At 33.8% G+C, this 8,354-nt stretch overlaps 1 protein-coding gene across 1 annotated transcript in view; it reads right to left on the reverse strand.

Moving 5' to 3' along the window:
* DUSP14 (dual specificity phosphatase 14) overlaps window positions 1-8,354 on the reverse strand; it is a 31,085-nt gene that overhangs the window by 3,855 nt on the left and 18,876 nt on the right. The window contains exon 2 of the mRNA XM_027870476.1: window positions 422-514. The gene's annotated coding sequence lies outside the window, so the exon portion shown is untranslated. The remainder of the gene's footprint in view (window positions 1-421; window positions 515-8,354) is intronic.

Consider the following 8,354-nt stretch of genomic DNA (forward strand, 5'->3'; position numbering starts at 1 on the left):
GAGATCCACTTAGTCTAACATATTATGTAGACATTTTACTCAGCTTAAAAGACCAAACTTTTCCAGGATAAAAGCTATGAAGACTATTATACCCCAAGCATTTTTGGCTACCCATGGTTTTGTGTACATAAAGTATTCTAATCTGCTCCACATATAAATCTTTACCTTCCTCTACCAATCTTAAACCCTGTGAAATTCCTCAGATAAATGGACTTGGGGACATGGATTTAACAAAAACTAGTCTTTCACTACGTGATATTAGGTGTATCAGCTCTTTTCACACTTCATAATTCATAAAGATCCTGTCACCTGGCTTAGGATAGGAGGGGAACCTAGGCAGCAAAAATTGTATCCACACCCAAGGTAAAACCAAAATAGCCTTAGAATTAACAATGAACAGAAGCAGTATATGCCCACTCACTTGCAGTGAAAGCTCTGGTATGCTCAGGAGCCCTCCTCTGTATGTGGAAAATCCCAGGAAAGCAGTGCTGGTCACAGTTGCTACAAACTGGAGCTACATAAAGACAGCAATGCAGAAATATGACTTGTTTTTGTAGACAAATGACAAAGTTCATAGACATCTTAGGATTCTGGAGCTGGCAAGAGACCAGACCTTAGAGATCATCAATTTTCAAGTTAAAAGAATACGTAATAGGAAGAAGATATGCTAAGCCAGAGCTGGTTTGGATTAACCTGGCAAAGTGCAACTGTTTTCTAAATGGAACAACAACAAAAAAAAATACTGTAAGGAGTACCAGCTATTTAATGCTCAACTTTTCTGCAATAAAACATACACTATGGTGTAACTACAATGTTATAATATACAGTGTTTTAGATTATGTCACTGAAGAGGAAGAATCATTTATCAAATAACAATACTGAAAGAAAAATCCTGTCAGTATTCAGACAATTAAGCATAGCAAAATCCTGAATGTTAGTTTAAATGTAGTGCTAAATTTCACATCTGTGAACTAAAGTAGAAAAGAATACATGTCCATTTAGGACACATCAGGTGTGGGTGTTGCTGGAATCTTTTAGAAGTTTGTATTTTTTAACAATGTTTTTTTAAACGTCAAACTGATCATTTCAACTGACAAAGTGAATTAACCGGCTACAAATTAAGCGCAAAACATCAATTTTCTAATCTGTTCCCCTCCCCCCAAGTGTCCATCAGGATTTTTCTTGTTTCTTTTCTTTCACATGGTCATTTAGTGTGTGCTCCATTCTTTTGGTTCTCCTCATTTCACTCTGTGTTATTTAATAATGGTATTTACAGGATCCTTTGTGCAGTCCTCAAGTCCTGGGTCCTAACAGCAGTATAGTGGCCCTATTAATGGGCAAAATTTTACTTAACCATTCCCCAGCAGAAGGTAAGCTCCTTGAGAAGGGGCTGCCTCATTTTTTGCCTTTAAATCTTCAGTGCTTTGCATATAATAGCCCTTTCATGTTTGTTGAAGTGTTAAAAATATAGGTTGAAGCTTGTAAAGTTTTAAAATACTATATGAGCAGCTCCTCTTCCTTTCCTGCCAGTACTTTTTCAAGAAGATGAACGATACCACACATTTTAGAAGCAAATTATGCTTCCTCCTTCTCAATATAAAGTTAATTAAAGCTATACCAAAAATATATATGTTTCATGAAAAAATTAAAAACCATGCAACTTCCATTTCTGAAGAGTTTGGTGGCCATAGACTATTAAGTATTTTAGCTTCTTCCCTGAAGCCACTGCAACATTTCTACTTATTTGGGCACTACTACAATAAGCATCTTTCTATAACCAAATACTGGACATAACTCATGGAGATTGTTGCTGAGTTTTTGAGGTTTTTTTGTAAGCCCCATTTCTTCCAGGAGGCCCTTCCTCATCAGACAAACAATGAAGTTACAAATACATATCTTATCCCAAAGGAAAATCATTTCTTCTCTCTGAAGCTTATTTTAGTTTTACTCTGTAAAGTAAAAACTCTGGTATGTGTCTTCTCATAAAAGGTTCACCAGATGGCCTTCTTTTTAATCTCTTAACATAACCTATGGATCAGTATAGTATTCAGGCTCTCCAAACTTATCCCTTGAACTTCTGTGACTCTCCCATGTCTAAGCCTGTCTTTTCAAAAATGTTTTTACTATTTCATGTGCACAATTTGCCATTGATAATATTTTGAAGTCTATTCACAGAGAAATGTCCACCACAGGCTTCACCTCTTACCTTTTAGGTGACCCATAATTCTGATTCTACAAAGACTTAATAATTCCATGATTCACAACTATAAAAACATTGGACAGTTGCTCTTGTGAAGAATATACTTTTTCACTCCCTAACACAGGTCTGCATAACCTGCGGCCACAACCACTTATGGCCTGCCAAAGGATTTCTGGCTACCTATAAAAAATGTAGAGGAAAACTTTCCTGAGCCTCCTGAAATCTTTTGGAGTGCCACAAGTGGCATGCGGGCAATGGCCCATGGGCTGCAGGTAGTGCAGGCCTGCCTTAACAGATAAGTGGTCAAAGGGTCAAAGGGAAAAAATTCTCAAAAGAATTGCAAACTATTTAATAGGTATGTATATGTAGAGCCTATATCAGATTGTGAGCTGTCTTGGGGAGGGAAGGGGAGAAAAATTTAAAACTCAAAAGCTTATGGAAGTGACTATTGATATAGCAAAATAAATTAATAAAAAAAAAAAGAATTACAAACTATAACCATAAACGAATGCTCCAAATCACCAATTAGAGAAATGCAAATGAAAAACCCTAGGTTTCACCTAACACCCTACAAATTGACCAAGAAGACAAAAGATGGAAATAATCAATATTGAAGAGGCTGTGGGAAGACAGGCAGGCACACTAGTGCATGGTGGATGGAGCTATAAATTAGTATAATCATTTCCAAAGCAATTTTGAGTTAGGCAATTAAAGCGACTAGAATGGTCACATTGTTTGATCCAGAGAGTCCACTACTATTAGGCTTATACCCAAAGGCCATTAATAAGAAATTCACCATATACACCAATACACCAAAATATTTATATTAATACTTTTTATAGTAGCAACAAATTGGAAACAGTGGGATATCTATGGACTGTAGGGTAGCTAATGGTACATAAATGTAATGGAATATGACTCTGCTTGAGAAATGATGTGTGTGATGAATATAGAAAAGCATGGAAAGATCTACATGAACTAATACAAAGGAAGCAAATACAAGAAAACAACATATACAATGACAAGAACAAAAAAAAAAAGGAGCAAACATGAGAAAATGAGAAGATACACACATACCACACATATTTTCAGACTATTTTTATGGATTGGTAAGTTTTGCTGGATTTCTTTCTTAAAATTATTACTTGTTATATGACATAGCTCTCTGGGGATGGGAAGGGGAAGGGATACTGAGGGAAATGTTTGTGATGTAAAAAAGGTAATAAAAATTTATTTTGAAAATGTTACTTAAAATTATGTTGTAAGAAAACAAATATGAAAAATGCAGAGAACAGAATATGAACTAAAGCAAAGTAAAACCAGAAAAATATAATGATCACAACAATGTAAATGAAATACAACAAAATCAAAACCAACTGCTGTCAAAGTATAATGACAAAGCTTATAATGACCAAAAATGAATGAATGAATGAATGAATGAATGAATAAATAAAAGAAAATACCTTCCCAGTTCCTATGAAAAGGCTGGAGACTATGGGTGAGTAAACACTGTTTATAATGTCAGCCTTTTTTTATTTATTAGTTTTGCTGAAACCTTTTCTTCCCTCTTTTAAATTTTTTTGTTATAATGGCTGTCTGGGAGAGGGTCAGATAAAGGGATACAGTAGGAAATGTAGGTGATATAAAAACAATCAATAAAAATTTACTTTTAATCATCTTTTTGTTTCAAAGAGAAGTTTGAGCATGCTGAAAGTCATGCATGATTTCTCAAATATAACATGGCCCTTTCCGTGCCTTGTACTATTTGATTCTGGGCCCAGTTCAATATTCATCTGAAGAGGTGATTCAATACTGATGGACCATCTGAAAGGGTTCTCCATGCACAGTCTGAACAAGAGGCATTCTCCACCCACCTGGTTCTTCCCTGTGAATTGCAGAGAATACAAATTCCTTGAAGACTACTTAATGAATTCCCTAGAAGCTTTATAAATGCTTAAATTCAACTTCAAGCTTCAGCTCATCAATGCTTTCCCTAAAATAATAACATCGAGAACTTGTCAAAAATATTTCAGATGTGGTTTAATCAGTTCAGACTACAACAGGAACGGTAGTTACAGACATACGATTCTCTCAGAGTGGCTGTTTTGGTTACCATGTCATCACTGTTTCATTTTGAGCTTTCAGCACACTAAAACTCACAGATCTTTTTCACACAAAATGTTGTCTAGCCATGCCTACCCCCTAATCTTGTATTTAGGAAGCTGATTCTTTGAATGAAGTATAGAGTTATACATTAATCCCTATTAAAATTCAACTTAGTTAAGAGTCAACCCATCCTTAAGCCCTTCCCCCCAAGATCCTTTTGGATTCTGACTTTGTCTATGAAATGGCTTCCAAATTCTCGTCAACTGCAAATCTGACAAACCAGGTCAACTTACGCCTTTACTGAGGAAACTTTAACCGTTTAACTGATGAAAATGCCAAATGGCACAGGATCATGAATAAATTAGTCCCTGAGTTGTTCTACTAGAAATCTCTATCCAAGCTGACATCAATATATTAATGACTACTCTGATCATTTAATAAGTTCTAAATTCACCATTTTTCCATCTTGTCCAAAAGAATAGTATGAAAGACTTTCAAAAACTATGCTGAAAATGTAGGTATACAGTATCTACAGCACTCACTTCATCTACCAGACTAGTATATCTTTCAAGAAAGAAACTAAGATAGTCTGCAATGACCTGTTTTTTGATATCATGATAGCTTTTAGTAATCTTCTTTCCAAAGGTCTTCAACAGGACCCAGGACAATTTATGCAGTAACAAAAATACTGTAAAGACTTAACAACTTGGAAAGCCTTGGGAACTTTGATACACACAACAACCAACCAAAATTCCACGACTCATGACAAAACAAGCTGCCCACATCCTGTCAGAGACTCTAAGAGATTCAGAGTGCAGACGGAGACATTTTTTTGAAAATTTTTGGTTTTCTTTTTTTCTCAATGGGTGCCGGGGTCGGGGGAGGTATAGTAGGGAGAGAAAGTAGATCTTTATTTGGTTTTTCTTTTTGTCCCCACACTTGCACTTATTTTTCTTTTCTATTTTTTTCAAACATTTTACTTTCTTTCCAATTATATGTAAAAAACCTTTAAACATTCTTTTTTTAAATTTTGAGTTCCAAATTCTCTCCTTCCCTCTCTTCCTGCATCCTTGAGACTGAAAACAATTTAATAAGTTATATATGCACAGTCATGCAAAACATATTTCCATATTAGCCATGTTGCAAAAGAAAGCAAAGACAAAAGGCACAGTTCCAAATAGCTCTCTTGAATGGTTGGATCAGTTCACAACCTCACCAACAGTGCATTAGTGTTCCAATTTTCTCACATCCCCTCCAAGAGTTGTCATTTTCCTTTTCTGTCATATTAGTCAATCTGATAGGTGTGAGGTGGTACCTGAGAGTTGTTTTAATTTTTATTTCTTTAATCAATAGCGATTAGAGCATTTTTTCATATGGCTAGTGATAGCTTTGATTTCTTCTTCTGAAAACTGCATATTTATATCATTTGACCATTTTTCAATTGGGGAATGACTCATATTATTATAAATTGGACTCCATTCTCTATATATTTGAGAAATGAGGCCAATATTCTGTTTTTCTTTTAATTCTGAATGCATTAGTTGTTTGTGCAAAGCCTTTTTAATTTAACTTAATCAAAATTGTCCATTTTACCTTTCATAATGCTCTTTATCTCTTGTTTGATCATAAATTCTTCCTTTATCCATAGATAAAAGGTAAACTACTCCATGCTTGCTTATGGAATAAGCCTTTATGTCTAAATCATGTACCCATTTTGACCTTGTCTTGGTATACAGTGTAAGATATCGGTCTACACTTAGTTTCTGCCACACTGCATTCCAGTTTTCCCAGTAGTTTTTGTCAAATAATAAGTTCTTGTCCCAAAAGTTTAGATTTTTGCTTTTATCAGACACTAGATTCCTATGGTCATTTAGTACCTGATCTATTCCACTGATCCACAACTCTATTTCTTAATCAGATCATTTTGGTGATTACTGCTTTGTAATACAATTTGAGATCTGGTAAGGATAAACCACCTTCCTTCACATTTTTTTTTTCATTAATCCCTTGATATTCTTGACTTTTTATTCTTCCAGATGAATTTTTTTATCAGTTTTTCTAACTCTGTAAAATAAATTTTTGGTAGTTTGATTGGTATACCACTAGATAAATAAATTTAGGTAGAATTGTCATTTTTATTATTATATTGGCTCAGCCTACTCATGAGCAAATAATATTTTTCTAATTGTTTAGACATGATTTTATTTGTGTTAAAAAGTGGTTTGTCATTGTGTTCATACAGCTATAGTTCTAGGTTTATCTTGGCAAGTAGACTCCCAAGTATTTTACATTGTCTATAGTTATTTTAAATAGAACTTCTCTGTCTCTTCCTGCTGGACTTTGTTGGTAATATATAGAAACACTGATGATTTATGTGGGTTTATTTTATATCCTGCAACTTTGCTGAAGTTGCTAATTATTTCAACTAGGTTTTTTGCTGATTGTCTAGCATTCTATATCTGCAAAGCGTAATAGTTTTTGTGTTTCTTCACTGCCTATTCTAATTCCTTCAATTACTCTTTCTTCTCTTATTGCTATAGCTAGCATTTCTAGTACAATGTTGAATAATAGTGGTGATAATGGACATCCTTACTTCATCCCTGATCATACTGGGAAGGCTTCTAGCTTATCCCTATTACAAATAATGTTTGCTGATGATTTCAGATAGATACTAATTATAATTTTAAGGAAAGCTCCATTTATTTCTATGCTTTCTAGTATTTTTAATAGCAATGAGTGTTGTATTTTCTCAAAAGCTTTTTCTGCATCTTCTGAAATAATCATATGATTCCTGTTGGTTTTGTTATTGATGTTAATTATGTTGATAGTTTTCCTAATGTTGAACCAGCCCTGCATTCAGGGTATAAATCCCATCTGATCATAGCATATGATCTTTGTGATATTTTGCTGGAATCTCCTTGCTAGTATTTTATTTAAAATTTTTGCATCAATATTCATTAATGATGTATAGTTTTCTTTCTCAATTTCCACACTTCCTGGTTTAGGTATCAGCACAAATTTGTGTCATAAAAGCAATCTGGTGGGATTCCTCCTTTGCTTATTTTTCCAAATAGGTTATATAATATTGGAATTAATTGTTCTTTAAATGTTTGGTAGAATTCACTTGTGAATCCATTTGGCCTTGGGGATTTTTTCTTAGGGAGTTCACTGATGGCTTGTTCAATTTCTTTTTCTAAGATAGGATTATTTAAGTATTTTATTTCCTCTTCTGTTAATCTGGGCCATTTATATTTTTGTAAATATTCATCCATTTCACTTAGATTGTTAGATTTATTAGCATATAATTGGACAAAATAGCTCCCAATAATTGCTTTAATTTCATCTTCATTGGTGGTAAACTCACCCTTTTCATTTTTTATAGTAATTTGATTTTCTTCTTTTTTTTAAATCAAATTAACCAATGGTTTGTCTATTTTATTAGGTTTTTTCATAAAACCAGTGGCTAGTTTTATTTTAGGTCTTTATTTGAAAATAAAATTTAATTTTATAAAAGGTCTGCAATTCAATTTACCCCTTTTCTTATCAGTGCTCTTCACAGCATTAGATAATACCTATCCTGATTTTCCCATGAAACACAAAATTTAAACTTAAAATACTAAAAATAATTCTTAAGTTATTTCAGTTTTCAATGCTACAATCAGCACATATAGTACTTAACTGGCTGGAAAAATGACATCAATACACAAGAGAGGATTAAAGTGAGTGTAATTTTTCCAAACCTCATAACAAACACACAAGTTGTCACAGGGGAACATCTGGATTTTCTCAGCAATTAAACTTAGGTGTGGGCAGGAATTTCTATAAGAACAAGTTCTTTACCAATGTAATAGAGCAGAATACTAATTACAGCAGAATAATCCATTGCAGTTTGGAGGCTTATTCCTGGCACTTCTAAAAATTCTTGTTATAAAAAGCAAAGTCACTACCTTAATGGAACACAGATGAAATCCCCATCACAAGAAGTCCCTTTGTCAAGGGAATTTTTTTTAACCCCTAGAATTTCTTCTATGACTAGGACAAAGGGGTT

This window comes from Vombatus ursinus, unplaced genomic scaffold (assembly GCF_900497805.2).
Source record: "Vombatus ursinus unplaced genomic scaffold, bare-nosed wombat genome assembly UNPS02014797.1, whole genome shotgun sequence".
NCBI lineage: Eukaryota > Metazoa > Chordata > Mammalia > Diprotodontia > Vombatidae > Vombatus > Vombatus ursinus.